Consider the following 21,038-nt stretch of genomic DNA (forward strand, 5'->3'; position numbering starts at 1 on the left):
GATGTCATTCTAATAATGTGTGATATAGAACATGCCTGGCCTAAACCCTGCTGGATGAAATATGAAGCCCCGTTGGTGATATTTAATACCACTTTATGAGGTGCCATCTTATAAAGACAATGCCCGCCGTATGTGGGATGCTTAAGGTATTTTGCCAAAGGCACCGGGAGGTATCTGGAGTAAGTAGAAGTTTTATTATTTTATAAGCCTTTACTTTGCAGTATTTCTGTTTCCACATTATTGTGGGGACTTGCTGCCCTAACCCTTTGTCGAGTGAACTTGATGAGTGGCTTGCCGGTAGATTGACGGATAGCCCTCGCTGTTTCTGGAAGAAAAGGCTAGCTCCCTACCTAAATGCATTCTTCAGAAAGCCCTCAAAGTGGAAATACAGCTTTGCTACAAGCATTCTTTGAGCAGGGACTTTGAGGCCAGCATACAAAAATATTGCCATTTTTCAATTGGACCATTTCGAGGGTAATAGAAGATTTGTGTAGAATGCAGCTACCAAACACATTTTCTCCTTCCTCTACAGTTCCTGATGCTGGGGACCTACCAAAGCTTCCAATTTTGGGGTCCCTTTCAGAACATTCTAAGGTCAACAAGGCTTGTGAACCTTAACCACAGCATCAGTGTGGATCTCGCTGCCCCTGAAGTCCTAGAAAATCTAAGCTTGTGAACAGTGATGGCCCAGGGCTGGAAGTTATTCTCAGGAGGGAGGTGTGCAGTGCAGAGAGAGAAAGGTCATTGCTGAAAACGATGAAGTGATAATAAGAGTACCCAACTTAAAACATAGCACATTTTACATTTCTTTTCCAAGTACATTCACATTTACAACTCACATACTCCATAAGGCATTCCAGAATTTAAGAACCACATAATTGACCAGACTCAGGATGCTTAGGAAAGCCACCACACATTACATTTCTGAAACAGTGTCTGTTCTCCTCATCCCGGTGTTCTGGGCAGTGCCATTTGTTGAAGGATCTGTGAGGGGGAGGGTCTCATATTGAGTATTAATTATGGATGCAATGGGTGAAAAGAGGTAGAGTTTTTAATTTGTTTGTTCGTTTGTTTGGCTGCGCCGCGTGGCTTGTGGGTTGTTAGTTCCCCGACCAGGGATTAAACCTGCACCCTCAGCAGTGAAAGCATGGAGTCTCAGCTACTGGGCCGCCAAGGAGTTCCCTAATTTTTTTTTTTTTTAATGAAGGAATGTTTTCATTTTTTTGAGAGCTTGGAGAAGAAGCTGGATCAATGAAACAACCTCCCTGCACATCTGCAAAGTAACATAACCAAGGTAAATTACTTCAGAATTCAGGACTAGCTCTCTATAGAGGTCTTTTAGGCAGACAGACCTCTGCCTAACAGCCTGTGCGATTAAGCAGTGCCCTCTGTCAACTGAAAATGGTCTGGACGATGCCCACAGCCTGCTGTATGTGTGTGGCTAGGAAGGATACTCTTTCATATGCAATTGCCTTTCTGTCACCATCAGTGGAACCTTATGCTAATACATAGCCTGGTTCATTTGTTTTCCAATGGGTTTATACATATTTTTCTTGTTATTGTTATTGTGTGATTTAGTTAAATATTTAGTAATTGATGAAGTATGACTGCAAGAAGAAGGGGGTTGCTCCTCTGTTATTGAAATGCCTGCTTTGGGGCCACTTGATGAAATCAAGACACTGAAAAAAAGTGTGCTGTTGAATTAGGCGTGTGTAAGACATCTGCAAAGGATTGGGGGAAGCTCATAAAAATTAAGAGCACTTTACATTCACATTGCTTTGCAAGTGTTTTAGTTCTCACCCCACTTTAAAGAAACTGAAATTTGAAATTGTAGCTGATGGCTGCTATGGATGTGGTTTATGCAGGAAAGAGGACTTGAACTCCGAACAGCTGATTCAAAGACAATAAACTACTTTTATAAGTTTTAAGATAAAATAAATGTTTAAAGCCTATATGGATGATTTTTTGCAGTTCATGCTTTAATAGACGTTTTCCATTCATTATCCCACTCTAGGTCCTCATTGTAGAGGCTCTGAATTGCTTCAAGCATAATGGTTGCTTTCTTCAATGAGGTCTATTTTTATTCCTGCTTTTCAGGAAATGAAGGAAACTGGAAGAGTTTGGTATTAGAAATAGAAGGACGATGTTACAGAGTAGGACCAAGAGCACAAGATTTGGAACTTGATGACCCAGCTCTGCTACTTGGTACAAATAACTTCGAGGAGGTACGTCACTTAACCTTTCTGGGCCTGTTTCCTCATCTGTAAACTGAGGATAATGACTTTCTTCCCTATCTATCTTGCATAATTGCTCTGACTAGCAAATGATATAATGCGAAACCTTATGCATCATCTCTGAATATGAGTTACCTCAGCTGCTGCTACTACTGCTGCTATTACCACTACCATTACTACTGCTGCAATTAATACCGTGCACCCAGCTATTACTACTAGGGTGCTACTGCGACTAGGGAGAGAGTAGGCACTGGTTCTCCTCAATTCCACATGGTCTTTTCTGGAAGAACAGCTTTGCTTCGGAGAAGGAGAGAGTGCTCGATTAAGGTTTCAAAGACCATGTTCTAGTTTCCTCTTAGCCACTCATCCCGCATGAGACTCTGGAGGAGGCATCCCGGTTCTTGCTTGTGTGAAATGGGGTGGATGTTACTAACCAGCAGTTTTCAAGCTGCTTTTCTTCAGGGCCAGGTATCCGCTTCCATCCAGTCTGTTCCATTATTATGTAATTTTACATAATGTTTCTATGTAAAATTTTGTTTAAAGATGAACAATAAGTTATTATTAAAAAGGGCTTACAAATCCACTGGATTAGAGGTTCCGTAATGTCTCTTTTGGCTACAGGATTTTTCAACTGGTCATTCTGTTAATAATTAGGATCCCTGTACCCTGACTCTCAGATGCTGTGGTTGCTTAATTCCCAACTCGATCGCCAGAGCCAAGGAGAACAAATTGTCCAAGCAATTAAGTGTCTCGCATATGTGTAAGTGCCAGCTTTCAGCATGTGGTCTGGCCCTTCCCTTTGTGGACAATGGCAGGCTCAAGGTCCATATGACAGTATTTTCTATGCCAGACCTCAGGTCTATCCTTTAAATGGGACCTGAGACCCCTCACACTTCTCAAGAAAATCAGGGGGAATGGCAGATTGGTGATTGCCTATCTTTTTTTTTTTTTTTTTTTTTTTTTTTTTTTTGCGGTACGTGGGCCTCTCACTGTTGTGGCCTCTCCCGTTGTGGAGCACAGGCTCCGGACGCACAGGCTCAGCGTCCGTGGCTCACGGGCCCAGCCGCTCCGCGGCATGTGGGATCTTCCCGGACCGGGGCATGAACCCGTGTCCCCAGCATTGGCAGGCGGACTCTCAACCACTGCGCCACCAGGGAAGCCCTGCCTATCATTTTTAACCAAGGTGTTTTGAAGGCCTGTGTGCCCCTCTCCAAAATATAGGCATTAAAGAAAAGAATGAGTGACTGCTACAAATGCCTTATTTAAGTCTCTTTGTATAAAATCCCAACTGATAGTGCTTTTGCTGTATATATCGTGATAAATCAACTGGGGAGAAATTCATATTCCAGATGAGGAGTAGAGAAGCTGTGATTGGATGTTATCATAGGGCCTAGCCTCTGCCCCAGGGAAGGTATTAAAAGGAATCAGATTATTTCTCTCTTTACATCCCTTTGCTGGAAAGTTCTGAGGTTGGTCTTCCTTCTGTTGCTACCCCACTTCCAGCTGAGCCCCACCCCTGCATCTCTGGGTACAAGGTTGCTATGTCCATTGAAGACTCCCTCACCGAGAGTGGGTCATAACTTGACTGCTTAGCATAGGGGATTAGGGGAGCCTGAAACCCCTTGACTGGACTCATTCTCTTGAGTCCTGTAATATCTGACTCATTGTGATCGAAAGAATCAGAGAACAACCGAGGCCAGAGAAGAGAAGCGTCCCTAATTTTCGTAGGTTTCTGAAGCACTGTTTTTGAGTACTGATCCCAGCAGGCCCAAGGTTCTCAATTGTGTTCTATCAATATTCACCAGGGATGTCAGAGTCTCTTCATTCTGATTTGCATTTGCAGTGAAGAAGGAAGCTCTGCTCTGTTGCTGGCCAGGCAGATTAATCGCCGCCTAGTGTGAAGGTCTCATTTTTCCCACAGGGAAACAGGCTTTTGCCAACAGGGTCAGATACCTGAATGATTCAGGTAAACAATATTTCGATTGTTGGAGGGTTATGACAGGTACTGTATACACGGTTACTTATTTCCAATGCTTTAGAATCCAGTACTTAATTTTTGGAACATAATTTTAATGAGATACATACCATTGCCATCACTTAGGAGTTACAGATGCCTATCCAGAAACATATAAATAAGGACAAAAAGAATTCTTCCTGAGGGTTAAACTCTAAAGTCAACATCCACCGGGTCAGAGCTTAGAAAAGAGAAACCTCGTTACACTGATGGAATGACTTTCAAGTTCAGAAATACCTGGCTGCAAGCCAAGTCACTAAAGTGGCAAAATTACACAAATAATATGTTTACCAGAGGAGGGACTAATCAGGTATAAAAGTAGAAAAAGAGGAGGATCCCGGCTGTAAACTATGGCTCATCCAAGTACCATCCAGGGGAGAAGGAGCCCCAGTTTGCTAATGTGATGCTGTGGGCAAGATAGGTATGTTAGGCAACACCATCTGTGTGACAACCATACAACTGATTCTTCTTGTTCTGACTTATACAAGCGTCTGATGAGAGTTCACCTTACCACGAGGCTCTAGCCTTGGGAGGAAAACTACCTGGGCAGCCAGACCCAAGGATTTTGGTCTAAATGAGAGTAGTATTTCTCCTTATAAGTGAATAAATAAACACTCAGGTTTTATAACTCTCTTGAACTTGACTTGCATGAGCCTACTAGTAAGATGTGGGCTGTTCTTGGTGTGCTGACAAATCAGTTCCCAAGGGGTGTCAGAAATGCAGACCAAATCCTAGTTAACCATGGATGCAGTTGCCTGTGTCCATCAGGGTAAATGCACCACCAAAATGAACGTGGCCCTATGAGGCCTCATGGGAGACAGCTTGCTGGCCCTCCCATGTAGGCACACCCTTCTGTATGTCTGTACTGTGACACCATTTCCTCTAATTGGAATTATCCACTGGTGAGAGGCGAAGTGAGTGCACATACCAGGAGATAGGTCAGACCCCTGTGACTCTCCTTCCCTCCATTTTACCACAGCAGACGAAAGAACTGTTGAGTCCTCAAGTCTAGAGTTGAACGTCTTCAGCTTTGTTTTTGTCATGCTTAGACCTTGAACGCTGGGCATATTTTCAGCAGTGTCACCATGATTTTCTCTCTCTTTAGTTTTGGAATACTGAAATTTTTCTTTAGGGGAAGAAACTCAAAGGGTAGAAGATGATTCCAGCTTCTCTACCTCTGCCTTAACCAGCATCAGGGTGAGAAATTAAACAACAACAATAAAAAGTTAATCTGGTTCTCTCACATTTAATGAGTTACCACCATGGCCAGACACTGCTTTACTTAGTGGTGAGACTTAACTGACAGACCATTTCTGTTTTTAAGTTGCTTTCAGCTTGGTGTATGGGAGGGGAAAGTTCCTCTTCTAATATCAGAACTCTTCTGGCAACTATTTCTTGTTATAATGGTTATTTATGGGCCCCGTGTGCTCAGGGGCCTTTCATGCCTTAGCCAATAGACTCAACCTTACACCTGACTCTAGAAAAATGCCTGTTTGATCATTCTAGTCCTGGCAATACTTCTGAAACTTTGATGCTTCCCTTACTGGTGACTGTAGGTCTGTTCCAGGTAAACTACTAGTTAGCTCATTAGGGTTGGGATGGTGGGGGAAATGCTCTGATCTGGAGAACCTGAACTTGCTATGGCCTATCTACATGTATCACCCACTGGATTTGCATGTCCAAAGTACTCTTTGTGTTCACATGAAATCAGAGCACTGTTTTTTCCTACATACCTCCGTGGGTATGAGTGGATTTTAATTCTTGATAATTTTTTTAAGAAATGGAATTTTGTAAGTAAGGTCAGCCAATAGGGCAACTCAAACACCTCTATCCAGAGAGTCTCCTCCTACCTTTGAAAGACAAGTGCTACTATTTTCCAGACATTTTGGAAAATGTAGAAAGAAGCATCCCTATTCACTTAAATACCCTCATGCTTATAGTTTGTAGCTAGTCATAAAGAGTTATAAAGACTTCAGTTTCTCATATATTTACTAGTACCCTGATTTATAATTCTTGCCAATGCCACATCTGGATACCCTGAGCTGTCTCAGAATTCTTAATGTGCCCCCAAACACAGTTAATTTAAATGATATATTTCATAAGCTCATGCCATATAGCTATGTAAGAGAAGAGTATTTCTTGAGACTTCAAAAATGATTGAGGATGCCAATTTTAGAATGTAGTGACAATAGCTGGTACGTATCTAAACGAGGCATCCAGTGCATAAAGTTATTATAAGACCAGTTAGCTTAACATAAATACCTTCTGATACTTATGTACAGCCTGGTGACTATTGTTAATAATGCTGTATTGCATATTTGGGAGTTGCTAATTTAAAAGATCTCATCACAAGAAAAGAATTTGTAACTGCGTGTGGTGACAGATGCTAACTAGACTTAGTGTGGTTATCATTTCACAACATATACAAAAAGCAAATCATTATGTTGTGCAACTAAAACTAATATAACGTTATATGTCAGTTGGACCTCAATAATAAAAAAATGGCCAGTTAGCTTTGCACAGAGTAAATCTCTGTAATCCAGTAAATTATAAAATTTCTAGCCTTAGTTTAGCCTTTTATTTCTTTCTGTGATGGATTTGACTGTGTGTGTGTGTGTGTGTTTGTGTGTGTTTTATGTGCATGTGTTTTGGGGAGGTGAGTGGAGAGTAGACATGAAAATGAAAAAAGTTATTAATAGTACAAATCCTCCCCACAGATGGTAATGGTGAGTCAGTAGCATGGTCATTATACACAAGCAAATGAATTTTGGTCTCTTTAATCTTGCATGAAATGAAATTTGTTCTCTTCCTTTAGGTTTTTCCCCTGAGCAGAATTTCAGGGAAACTAGGTGATAGTGAAAGTTAGGGGAACATTATATTAATATCTCCTTAGAATATGAAATAAATACAAAAATGATATAATAATCTGCACAAGTACACCTAGGTATGAATCATTAGCTTCTTTCATTCATTCATTCAGCACCTGCTTATTGGGCACTAGATGCTATTGAGGAGACACCATGACAATTATGGACATAAACATGAATTTGGCAGTCTCTTCTCACATTGTGGTTGATAATGAACCTTATTCTCTGAAACAATTCTCCCAGCACAGAACCTGTCCCATAGGCTAGGTAAAGTAAGTGTTTACTGACAAAAGTCACTGTTTCCCAAAGTGTGCTCTGTGGAACACTAGCCTGGAAGTGTTCTGGGGGAAAAATAATGAAAAAGAGATTCCTGGTCAAAATGTTTGGAAAATAGTAGCTATTATCTTTCTCTCTTGAGGATTCAGAAAGCACAGTTATATATTTAAGGCTCTGAGAATTTTGTTTAATCCAGCATTTCCAAAGCTCATTTAATTGGGGTACCCTTTTTTAAAGTAAACTTAGTAACCCCTGTGGAACACATGTTAGGGAATACCAGGCTAAATGAAATTGAAAATCAGTGTCGGAAAGACCTCTAATAGTTTAAACAAGCCATGGAAACCTTCAGTTTCTCCCCTGACTGCATGACTGAGGCCCCATCCCTCAGAGCCTCATTATTGTGTCTTTTTGACTTAGTTCAGAAGAGAAATTTTGACTAACATTAGTAATATTGGAATATATATGTACACACACGTATATATAAAACACACAGGTATATATACATACATACGTAGGTATACGCATATATATGTGTGTGTGTGTATACATACACATAAATATAGTTTATAAAGCAAAACATCACTAGACAAAAACACACCAGTCTTAAAAATTACTGCCATTATAGTTCTTACGGAATCACACTTCAAGCAAATTCTAGGTATCTTTCTATTCCAAGTCACCTCGATGATTTTTATATTATTAACCACACGAGTAGAATTTAATGGGAATAGCTCAAATAAAACTTGCCCTCACACTACCTTTGATTGTCAGTTTCCATTTCCTGAATGGCATTGATGGGAGTTCTACTTGAAATCCTTCCGAAATCTTTGAGGATTCCTTCTACATTTAAGAAATATGAATCAAGTTTAATTGAAAAAAAATGAGAGAAAATGTGTTTTTATGTTGCTCTGATAAATCTGTGACAAGGCAGTAATTGTAAAACAATACATAGGTGAGAAATAGGAGCTGACAACTCAAAGTAGCAAATGCTGGTTGTATGGAATTACATTATTGCACCGGATTATTCAGCCCCTTTTCTATCGCATGCTTCCTTGGGAAAAGCTTGGAAACCAGGTGCATATTTCTGTATCTATTATTTTAGTTATACAGGTGGTTTGTTGAACAGGACTTTCATTTTTGGCTTCCAAAGTTGACTTCATTCCCTGAGTAGCGTGACTTGAGTTTCTTTCATGTAGAGCCCTGTTTCAGGCTCCATGAAATTATTCCTTTTTCCCCCTTCCTTCTGGATATTGTTGCCACTGTCAAATGGGAAATACCTAGAAAACGGAGATTAAAAATGTAAATTTTATAAACAGAAATCAAAGGTCCTAAATCCTTAGCAAAGAAAAGCCAACATAAGTAAGAACATTAAAAACATACATAAATAGTGCTTCCAGGCTGAATATGTTAAATAATTCAACAGTTAAGTCATAAGCGTTCTTAAACTTAAGTATAAAAATGCCCTTGACAATATTTCACAGCCGTGCATTTCTTTAAAATATTTAGCATTCTCATTAAAGAGAATGACTTTAGTTTATATATTAGTTACACTCCTGCTTGTTAATATGAAGGAATTTAGGAGCAAAAAGCATTCTTATGTATATAAGCAAAAGGCAATTTGCATACAAAGTTGGACAACTATTCACTTTTTATTTATTTCTGGATCATCAGCAACTACATAGAGCTATACAGCATTTAAACAAATTTGTTTTTTAATGTGCAGTATTAATATTCTCTGCCCCAAAGTGCCATTTGCTAATGCCATTGTGAAGCCAGGTTCCTTCAAAGTTACATGGAAGTCCCTGCTTTAGAAAGACTTAATGAACCTTACATTTTTTGGAATACTGCACAGTGTAATGCCTATTACATATTCATTGCTAGAATGGAAGATTTCCTTTAACTCTGAGCTTCCTGGTCTAGTTCTCTGTAAAACATTGTCAAAAGTCACCAGAGACTTCCGTGGAAAATTGTGACTCTTGATAGCAGGATGTAATGGGGAGGTTTCGAGTAGAGAAGCCAGGAGCCTATTGCCCCACAGGGAGATGTTCTGACAGACAAATGGATGGATAATACAATTTCTGACATAATGGGATGAAAAAGTTTATGCCAGGAAGAACTGAATTAAAGTTATTACTTTAAAAGAAAGTCTGAAGTTTGAAATCATCAGAATTTCCAATGTGTGCCTCATTTCACTGCTTATATGCAGAAAAGATTTAAAAACACAGACGCTGTCAACTGATTTATAGAGTCACTAACAAGGCGGCCATAGAATTTTAGTTACCTCTTTGGAAATATCCACAACAATAAACACAATGTTCCTTTTTTTCTCTCTCATATTTTTAACAAAGAAAATCTAACATTGTTCTTTTATATTCCTACTTTCTCCTTGCAAAATGCAGAGAGACAATATTCAGGGGTGGGGGATACACTTCCAGGGGATGGAAGAATGGAAGATACCATGGCATAGCTGTTCACCTTTGTTGAAAAAATGCTTCGTAATGTAACGAGGGGCTTGGAAATCAGCAGTAATGACTGGGCCGCAGGCCTCTCTGTAGGTGTGGTGAGGACTGATCTGAAAGTGTTACCAGCCATGTGTCCTTTATATTTACTCTGTGGGACTCTAGTTTGCCAGCACCGAGGACTAACCTCAAGTGCAGCCAGCCACCCCGACATACACTCCACCTCAGTCAGTCAGTACTGGATGATTGGAAAGGTAATGCTACCTGCATTCTCCGAATGTTCTCCATTTTATTTCAGACGCTTAAAAAGATCACACAATCGCATAACTGGCTTCCATTACATCCTGTCTTGTTCACGTTTAAATTAGTCCGTACTATCAGTTCACCAAGCACAGTACTTTGTGCCTACTCCTATCACTTCTTTTCTTACTTTGTACGGATTTTATTCATTTAATGTCTGTCCCCTTTCTGGATGGTTCCATGAGGGTCACACTATACCTTTACGTCTTGACAGTGCCCACCAGCCTGGGTCTAAGGAGACATACACTCTCAGCATTGAGCCAAGGGAGTGCCTCTTTCATTTTGCACCATTTGTCTCATGGTACCCTTGGCCCTGCTGCTATCAGAGTGCCTGGCACATAACAAGAGCTCAATACACACTTGGCAAATGTCAAAATGCCTTCCTAGATGAGTAAAATTTAAAGCATGTTGTCTGTTGTTGGAGTAGACACCCTAATAAAATTGTTCTCTTGCCTCCAACATTTTGGAAGGTAGACAATCATCACCATATTGCAGCTACCAGAAATAGGTTTCATTTAATCACACAGGAAAAGAGTACACTCAGACTTAGTGAGGGGGTGGTATGTCAAACAGTGCAAAGCGTTTGCCACTCCTGGGACTCAGGCAGTAGAACTCTTAACGATCCAAAGCTACTTTCTGAGTAATGCTAAATAATGGCTTAAAACCCATATAATTCATTAAAATTAAGTATATAGAATTATGAATATCAAAAGGAAACAGGAAAGGAAAACAAAGGGAAAAAAAGAAAGGATAGAAAATAAAAGGAGACCGAGGAAAGAAACACCTCTGGTGGCTTAAAGGATTCACTCCCCTCCCTCCACTGAATTCAGGAACTGGCTTATGTGTATGAAGAGATAATCCAGTGGCATGTGTGTTAGCAAGAAATATTCTGACAGTTCAGTGACTAGAAGGCACTTGTGTAGACTCCCAATTCTTACCATTAGCAGGGAAGGGGAGAAAAATGTAGATCCTGGGAAAGTAGTACTGTTTAAATATGTAAACAATATGTATGTAACGGGAGATGAGAGTGTGATGCCATTTGATTTTTTTAATGTTATTCTATCCAAAATAACCCTAGGCCCAACATGCCCTTCAGAGAAATAAATTCTAGTTTTCAAACTTTAGGATCACTTGTCAACTTTGATTCTTAAGCCTTAACAGCAAAAGGGTTATCAGTTTATACTATGGCAGTGATATGTAAGAAAAAAATATTTTTAATATTTGAATTAGGAATACCTTCTTGGAAATAAGATGATGATGGTGATGGTGATGATTATGATGATAAACATACATTAATTTTTATAGTGTTTTATTAAATGCATTCTCCAGTGTTATCCCATTTGATTCCCATAGAGTCCTATGGCATGTAGTCACTGGAACAATCAGAATATCCAAAAAGGAAACTGAGGTTCACAGAAGCCCAGCAACTTAACTGGGGTCAACTGGTGAGTACACACGCTCAGCCACTCAGTCTTAAAACCAAGTGGAAAGAACATTCCTTTCTGTGCTGTCATTTAAATGTATCACAAATCACATCACACAATTGAAACCACTATTGTGTTATTCTATAAAGTATAAAGAGCTACAGGCCTGGCTTATGATATTTTAATTTCATGTGTGTGCCTTAACACATCATATCCATTAAAAATTACTTTGGGGGATTATTTGATGCTTGCTGGGTTGCCTTCCTGGTTTTAAAAGGACACACAGCTTGTGTGAATGGAATTCATACCAATATTTGAGATGACTGAAGAACAGACGACCTAATGTGAGCTCTTTCTGTATGGAAAAAAATGCCATATTCTCCTAATTATGACAAGTACAAAAGCCACTGTTTTTAGTCAATGCCCCAGAGCCTCACAAAAGAATGGCTGGACAAGGCAGCAGCTACCAAGGAGAGGCGGTGGGCATCTACTGGGCCTCTAGGACAGGTTGGCACATTGCTCAGCATTGTACCGGGTAGATTTGGATGGCATTTATTGCAAGATGAACCAATAATGACACAGCCCTTACACAAAAGTTCTTGTGCCTAGTATCAATCATTTAGCATCTAACAGTTCAGTGGACAGTCTCTCTGGGATGAATTTCAGCCATGCCAACACCCCAAATGCAGTAAACAAAGCCACAAAATGTGAGAGAGACACACAACCAAGTGACTGCAAAGCATCAAATGGAAGTAACGTCATGAGCAAGAGATTGCCAAGTGTGGCTTAACAATACAATACCGGCTGGCCACAGGGCAGCTGTTACTGCTCACAAACAGTTGACATCTGCCACCTAAACCAAAAATCATTTGGAGACTCAAGAACACAGCAGCCCCAGAATGGTATGCCAAAGAGTCAGTGGAAAACTCTTGGATTGCAGGATAGGAAACAATTAGAAGGCTCATAGGTATCTCAGTATTCTCTCTCTCTCTCTGTCTCTCTGTCCCTTGCTCTCTCTCCCTCACTCAAATACACACACACCTACTTTTATATATGTGTCTGTGTGTGTGTGTATATATATATATATACACACACACACAGACACATATATATATGATGTATATGAATATATATATATATACTCAAGTACATATGAATAGAAAAGCATGCAACATAGAAAAACAAGTTGCATCTGTCCAGTGCCAAGCATCTATGTGGTTAATTGCTTTTAGATTTCATGTGCTATGCTTGGGAAAACCTAAGTCAGTTCTCACTGGATTTTCAAACAGTCATGTACTGCTAATGGGGAACATCATAACCCACAAAAGTCAGACCCAAAGTGGCCCCTTAATTTATTTGAAGACTGGGTTCAGTACATGGACATTATGTTGTCAACATGCAGAGAGGTATACCAGTTGGTCCCTTGGCAACTCTTTACCCAGCTGATCCTGAGAAATTTAAATTTTTTCTGAAAGCGGAATTTGGAAAGCCCTGGATGTAGTAATGTATTACCTTGTTTAGATAGAGCACTACTTTAGATGACAAGCAACATCTGCATGTTGGGTTCCAGGGCTCTTTGAATAGAATGAAGTCAGTCGTATGACAGTAGGTTGTTTATGAGAGATACAAACTGAGAAACCACACAAAGGGAGGCACCAGAGACCCAGCTTCACAGAGAGAAAATGAATCTAAGTGAGATCCTGGAGAACCATATTTGGAGAGTAGCACAAATTTGGCTGTGCCCTTTGGCAAATTCCATGTAAGTGTGCTTCACCCCTCTAACTTTTTGGAAACACAAATCTCCCTCCACTTGGGAACTTCTACATTCCCAAGTCTTTTTCGTTCTTGGCAAGTTTGCATTATTTAATTTTTCAGTTATTAATTAGTTTCTGGGACCGATGTTAGATGATGTTGGTTGAGAGGAGTGCCTAGGCTTAAACTGACTTCATAAGTACCATATCCCTGAGTGGCCTCATTGCGGAAACTGAGTCTTCTTCCTCAATCCTTGGAAAAGGGCAGGCTACTCCGTGGGCCATAGGGCACATTTGCTCTCTGGGTTCATCAATCTTGCTCTATAGCAGGGGTGGAGGCAAAAATTGTTCATGAGAAATAGTGACATCCAGATGCCAGCTGGGCTCTGTAGGGCTGTGACTGTGCATGGGCTTCTCTGTCAGAAAATGGGAAGATAGGAACTGTAGCTTTCTAAGCTCCTGGCTGTTCTAATGTTCAGACCCCCATATGCTATCTGAGCTCGTTTTATTCACAACATTTCTGACACCAAATGTGTGTGGGTTTCCACACCAACAATCAGTTCTCCAATTCTCCTGCACCACCGCCTGTCCAACAGTTCAATTCCATTCAGTTCTGATCCCATCCAGGGTTAGCACAGACCCACGGGTTCAGGGCTCAGTCCCATAGCCTGTCCTCGCTTCTAACCTTCCAGTACTAATCCCAAGTCTCAGTACTTCTGACCAACTGGCATTACATTCTGAAGTTTCTGTGAACCCCCCACCCTGCCCCTTTACATTGGCTAATTCCCTAGAATGACTCATAGAACTCAGGAAAGTGCTTTACTTGCTCTTACTGCTTTAGTATAAAGGATACAGGAACAGCCAGTTTGGGGGGAGGTGGTGCCTAGAGCTTCCATTCCCTTTCTGGGTGTGCAACTCTCCAAGCACCTCATTGTGTGCAACTCTCCAAGCACCCCATTGTGTTCACCAATGCAGAAGCTCTCTAAATCCTATCGTTTAGGGGTTTTTATGTAGGTTCCCTTACGTAGGCATGATTGATTAAATCACTGGCCTTTTGGGGTGAACTCAGCCTCTAGCCTCTCTCCCTTCCTCAGAGGTCCTGAGGTGAGGCTGAAGGAATTGGCTTTTCTGGTGACAGCCCCCATCGGAAGCTATCCCTGAGCCATCTCATTAGCATATCAAAGACACTTATCACTCCAGAGATTTCAAGGGTTCTAGGAGTTGTGTGCAAGGAACTGCCTAAGACAAAAACCAAATCTTTATTTGTTATTGTACCACACTATCTATCGAAGAAAATATCCTTCCCGGACGACATTTTTCACCTTCTATTCCATGCCCTGTCTTATTAGAACACCTTTTAATTCAGCTAAACTTCTGGGTCTTCTCTCTGAGAGTCCTGTGTGTCAGCACTGCATGCCTCCTGTCCTCTTTGTCTCTGGGAGGGAGGACAGTGGGGTTCCCTTCTCCATTCCATGACTCACAGCCACCAGTCTTCCCAGTGTCTCTTAGAACTGGCTTTCAAAGGGCTAGTGCATCCCAGCAGGAAATGTGAAAAAGAGCGATGAATAAAGGGAGTCTTCTCTGTTATCAGAGGCATCACCAGCCTCAAACAATTGGTAAGGGTGTGACACTCAGTTTGGCACTAACTGAAAAAGTTTTTCAAAAGCCATAGCTTCTGCCCTCTAGGGGCTCAGACAGCTAGTAACAGAACAGTTAACACATATAGGGAAAATACCCAGGACAGTAATTGTATAAACAATAAATAATTAAGTGTACTTACTAAATAGGTAAAAAGAATAGCTTAGTTGACAAAACACAGGCCAGGACTCTGGATCAGGGTGTGCTCTGTGACTAAAGGAAATAAACCACTCAGCCCTTCTGTGATGTTGTGAAATGAGGGCAATGATAACCCCATCTCAGACCTCTAAGAGAGGGAGTGAGAGCGCATTAGTGAAGGTGGCCATGAACTACTCGATGTTACCAAGGACGTTATGGCGCCTTGAGAAGAGTACTGAGCACTCGTGACAGGCGCTGTACTGGCCGTGAATATGACAGGTGATTTCGGAGAAGGGCAGACGTGGATACACACGTTACTATTGTGAAACTGGGGTCAGTCTTGAGTAGGGGATACCCGAAGTCCTCTGTGGTCTCATCACCTGTCTCCATCCTCCTTGACCTCCCTGTCTCATTACTGCACTGAGGCCCCCTCTCCCTGGCAGCCTCTCTCCTCTTGATTTCCATAATATGGCACTGTCTTGGTTTTCCTAGCTCTCTCTTTTGAACTTAGTATTATAAGCATTTAAAAAAAATGTTGACACATATTCGTTGTAATTATAATATGTAAATGGGTGAATGATATTCCATGATGTGGATACATCATGATTTATGTAACCATTCCTGTGGATAGATATTTAGGTTGATTCTGTTTCCTCTCCTTCAATAGGTGAACAGGTCAGAGAGTATGCACATCTCTTAAAATGTCTTCTGCAATGCAGAGGCCTGCACCTGTTTTCCTTATGGCTAGTCACATGTAAGGACTGTTCCAGCACCTCCCTGACTTCTATTTATATCGTTTGTCAATAATTCTTGCTCCTGTTCTTTTATGTCATCCCTCAAAACCCGGACCTCAGTCTTCTTTCTTTTTTACTATAGTTTTCCTCTACATGGACTATAGAGACCTCAAAAGCAACTCAGCTGAGGGATCTCGAATAGATACCTGTCTCTGAACTGTCATCAATGAGACATCCAAACCACCATCCATCCATCTATCCACCCATCCATTATGGGGCCCCACCACATACTCCATTTATGTTCTTTTACTGGAGATACAAAGATGAAGACACGGCCTCTGTCCTCAGGACATAAATTGATTAGTGGAGGTGAGGGAAAAGATAGACAAACAAACAGCTGATTCAGTACAGTTTCTACAGAGTGGATGGGTGTTCCTGGTTGGGGCTCCTAGCTTGATGTGGAAAGTGGGAGGATGTGAAGGACAGTTTCCTAAAGCATGTGACATCCATGCCAAGTTCTGAAAGATTCATGAGTATTTAACGTTAAGGAGGATAACAAAGAGTGTCTTAGAGAGATAGCAAGAGAAAAGGAAAGGAAGAGAGAGAGAGAGAGAGAGAGAGAGAGAGAGAGAGAGAGAGAGAAAGAGAACATGGTGTATTTGGGGAACTGCAAGCAGGTCAATAAGCCAGTGTGTGTGTGTGTGTGTGTGTGTGTGTGTGTGTGTACCCATGCACATGTGTGAAAAGCCAGTGGAACCCTGAAAGGAACAAGAGCATGGGATTTCTTGTCCATCACACTATAATTTAGACTTTCCGCAGGAGGTAGCAGAAAACCATTAAAGGATTTTAGGTGGGAGAGTAGCATGATCAGGTTTGTTTTTGAGGAAGACTGCTCTTCCTGCAGTGGGGAGAATGACCTGCAACCAGGAAGGACAGAGGCAGGGAGAGAAGTTATGTACATGATGGAAGAGGTGATGAGGACTTAGGTGACAGTGAGATGTAGACAAGGGAGGAAATACAAAGCTATTAAGGATGTAGAATTGACAGAAGAATTGATTGACTATTTGGGAAGGAATGAACAGGAGGCATTAATGACTCCCAGGTGGTTGTCTGGGTGGCTAACTTTTCCTACAGCTTCAGTATAGACTGGACCAGCTGAAATCATCCAAGGAAAGTTGGTCAATCATGAGATGAGAGGAAGGTCAAGGACAAAATCCTGAAGATCACTAGCATTTTCATGCCAGATGTTCTTCACGAAGGATGTTGAATTTACAAGGGCCCCAAACCAAAAGCTTCCATCTTTAATTCAAGGCTCTCCAACAATACTCTCTAGCATTAAATGGTACTATAGCAGCTGCTAAAATTCTTGACATTTGTATGTGTCAATAATGGTGTAAAATAGGCTCTATTAGTCTTTCTTTTTTGGCAGCGTAGGGTCTTATTTGCAGGGTCTTCCTTGAGGCATGCGGCATCTTTCGTTTTGGCGCTCGGGCTTCTCTCTAGTTGTGGCGTTCGCGTTTTTTTCTCTGTCTAGTTGTGGTGCGTGGGTTCCAGGGTCTGTGGGCTCTGTAGTTTGTGGCACATGGGCTCTCTCGTTGAGATACCCGAGCTCAGTAGTTGTGGTGTGTGGGCTTAGCTTCATCGTGGCATGCGGGATCTTAGTTCCCCGACCAGGGATCGAACCCGCGTCCCCTGCATTGGAAGGCAGATTCGTTACCACTGGACCACCAGGGAAGTCCCTCTATTAGACTTTTATTGATGACAATTAGGGAGGCTAAGTAACTTACTCAAGTTTATGCAGCTGGTAAGAGGAGGAATCCAAATCTGGCCCATGTCTGTCTAATGGCCAAGCCAGATCCCTTCAACCATGTCACACCTTTGACACCTCAAGGTGGCTGCTCCAAACCACCATGCTAGCCCCGTCTGTAATGCTGCTCTGCTTTATTTCCATCAGTTCACCTCCAGACTTCCTCTAGGAAGCTATGTCTCCCCCTCTGAAGCATTCTTCCTGACTCATTTTATCCTCCATTTTGCATCTCCCCCATGATTTTTTTTAATATTGTTTATAGTTTGTACTTTCTGGTTTAGATTTTGGAGCAATTCAGCCAGAATATATTGAATACTAACTGTGTGCCAGATGTGACAATAAGCGCTTTCTAATATGTTACACTGTGACCTAGATCTTGGCCATGTAGATGTATGCTGCTCCTTGATGAAGTAAAAATCCGCATGCATGTGTATTCAACCTCTTTTTAAGGTTCTATATTGGTAACATAGAGCTGATTGTGTATTGGTGCTTGAAAAATGCTCACGATAGGGACAAATAGGTAAATGTAAGTTCAATCAGTGTTTATTGAGCACTTCCTGTGTGTTTATCACTATCCTAAAGAGTGTAAAATATAAGTAACACAGGAATAAATATAATCTATAGCTTTACCTATAACTATACCTGTATTCATCCATTCATTCAGCTATCATTTATTTATTTTTAAAAAATATTTATTTATTTATTGGCTGCATTGGGTCTTTGTTGCTGCACGTGGGCTTTCTCTAGTTGTGGCGAGCGGGGGCTACTCATCATTGCTGTGCGCGGGCTTCTCACTGCAGCGGCTTCTCGTGTTGCAGAGCATGGGCTGTAGGTGTGCGGGCTTCAGTAGTTGTAGCATGCGGGCTCAGTAGTTGTGCCTCGCTGGCTCTAGAGCACAGGCTCCATAGTTGAGACGCACAGGCTTAGTTGCTCCGTGGCATGTGGGATCTTCCTGGACCAGGGCTCGAACCCATGTCCCCTGCATTGTCAGGCAGATTCTTAACCACTGAGCCACCAGGGAAGTCCTTTTATTTATTTATTTATTCCTTTATTCATTTATTTATTCATTTATTCATTCAGCTATCATTTATTGAGAACATGCTGCATGCCTAACATACCTCCCCAAAGTTCAAATACATTCAAGATGCTTACTCTTATCTCTAGTTTATAGGTGAAGAAATAGGCTCAGAGAGATTCTGTGACTTGCCCATGGAAGCACAGCTTCTGGTGGCAATATTGGGATTGGAACTGTGGTCTATCAGATTCCAAAGTCTGTGCTTAGAGGGAGAGAGAAAGAAAGGAAGGAAAGAGGGAGGAAAAAAGGGAGATAAGAAAAAAGGAATAGAAATTTTAAAATAAATAAACATGTAATACAGGTAATCAATTTAGGAGATGGAAATTCGGACTTACATTGGTGTCGAGAAGGGTGTCTGGCAAGCACAGACTAAATGTGGTCACAGAAGCACACATTTTCTTTCATTGTCTAAAGAGGGGGAATGCTCTTCATGAATGTGACTTGTTCTAGAGCATATCACAGACCTTAGAAAAATCTTAGGAAGAGAAATACCCTGGAAGATAAAATCCATGAAACCAATGGGTAGCCAACCTTTCTCAGAGGTGCTACAATTGAGGCTTCATTGATATGGCACACAGAGCAGGACATCTGATAATAGTAAATGAGCTGGGAAACCTAACAGTCACTTGGCTCTACTGTACAAATATTTAAAGGTACCAAAGTTAATAACTTATATAATAATACAAAATAAGATAGTGTCAGATGTGGGAGCTGATTTACTCCCATGTCCTGCTTCGGGGCTGCTAAGATCTCTGCTACACTGTTCTATTAACATGGTTGTTCACTTAACAGAACTGAATGTGCTATACTTTCTTTCACTGACATTCAATTTCTCACTGGAACAAGTGGCACCCAATTTCCTCTTGTCTGTGCATATAGCAAAGCCATCTATGAAGCCATGCTTGGCAAAATTTTTCTGTAAAAGGCCAGATAGTAAATATTTTAGGCTTTTGGGACCATATAGTCTCTGTTGCAACAATTCACTGCTGCCGTTTTTAGTGTGAAAGCAGCCACGGAAAAAACATAAAGAATGAGTGTGTGTGTGTTCCATAAAACTTTTCTTATGGGCACTGAAATTTGAATTTAATAATATTTTCATGTGTCAAAAAATTGAATTCTTTTGATTTTTGAACCCACTTAAAAACGTAAAAACTCTTCTTAGCTTGTGGCTGCACACAAATGGGTAGTGGGCTGTATTTGGCCTGCAGCCCCTAGTTTTCTGACCCCTGCACGGAAGCACAGAAATCTTAGGGTGCTTAGACTCTTCTATGCACTTAGGTTAGCTTTCCAGAAGGAAGTGGTTAGCTAACTCCATTAGTGCCTCTGAGCTTCAACTATTAATTGACATTATTTCTTAATTCCCAGCTATATTTTAAGGTATGAACCTAAGGAATTTTAAAGTCGTTTTGTGGGTGAGGGACTGTTAAAAATAAATCCTTCAGGTTTAGAAGTGGTAGAGAGGGAATAGAAGGTGTTAGCAAATCCAGGAGTTTTCAGGCAAGCGGTTCAAAAAGCGTCGAGGTGGGCCACAAGTCGCCGCTAAAGGTCATGGGTAGCACTTTGCGTCTTCTCTTTATGTACTTTATGCCTCTCATAAAATAAAGTTAAAGCAGTTTAATTTAACAGTCTAATTAGTAATGGATTTTTCATTTTATCTTTTTGACTATGCAATACAAAGATGAGATCTGGATTTGACTAGGGCCAGGAAAGGATATTTATATAATAGTAGTTTAAATTAGGGCTTTCCGACAGCAGCATCTAGATGGAAAAGGATCTGTTCCTGTTTGATTGCTAAAGAATTGGTGGGTGTGGGGGGAGATATAGCTGTATATTTTCTCCAAATAAGAGGTCCCGGAATTGGGGGTGTCCTTTGAGTCTCACTTCAACCTCATGCATTTCCTTCCTTATTTTATACGTGGTCAGCAGAAAGGATAAAACCACTGTTGTGTTGGCTGTATCCAAGGGTGGAGGGTGCTGAGTTTACTGTCTCCACTAACATTTTATTTGTTCTTCTTTGTAACAGTGTTCCCTGTGGGCTAAGTGTGAGTTCCTTTTCTTCTCTTTCTTTCTTACTCTCTCACATTGGAAATGGGGGTGGGGGAACCTTGCCCAACAGATCTAGAAATCCAGCACCTTGGGATTCATTTTCTTAATTGGTTTTACACCTCTGAGCCACAGCATGAGGGGCTGGGGCAACGACGAAGCCTGGAGTAAAGACGTGATCTTGAAACTTGACCAGGAATTGAGAGAGCCGTCACCCCAGGGAATTCAGTGAGCCTGTACAAGTGCCCTCATTTTAGAAGGGGAAGGATGGGTGAGAG

At 41.1% G+C, this 21,038-nt stretch overlaps 1 long non-coding RNA gene across 1 annotated transcript in view; it reads left to right on the plus strand.

Annotated features, from left to right (window-relative positions):
* Window positions 1-2,131: 2,131 nt before the first annotated feature.
* The window catches only part of LOC136792086 (uncharacterized), a 332,264-nt gene continuing 313,357 nt past the window's right edge, over window positions 2,132-21,038 (plus strand). The window contains exon 1 of the long non-coding RNA XR_010835248.1: window positions 2,132-2,225. This is a non-coding gene — a long non-coding RNA (uncharacterized lncRNA). The remainder of the gene's footprint in view (window positions 2,226-21,038) is intronic.

Source organism: Kogia breviceps, chromosome 11 (assembly GCF_026419965.1).
Source record: "Kogia breviceps isolate mKogBre1 chromosome 11, mKogBre1 haplotype 1, whole genome shotgun sequence".
Taxonomy (NCBI): Eukaryota; Metazoa; Chordata; class Mammalia; order Artiodactyla; family Physeteridae; genus Kogia; species Kogia breviceps.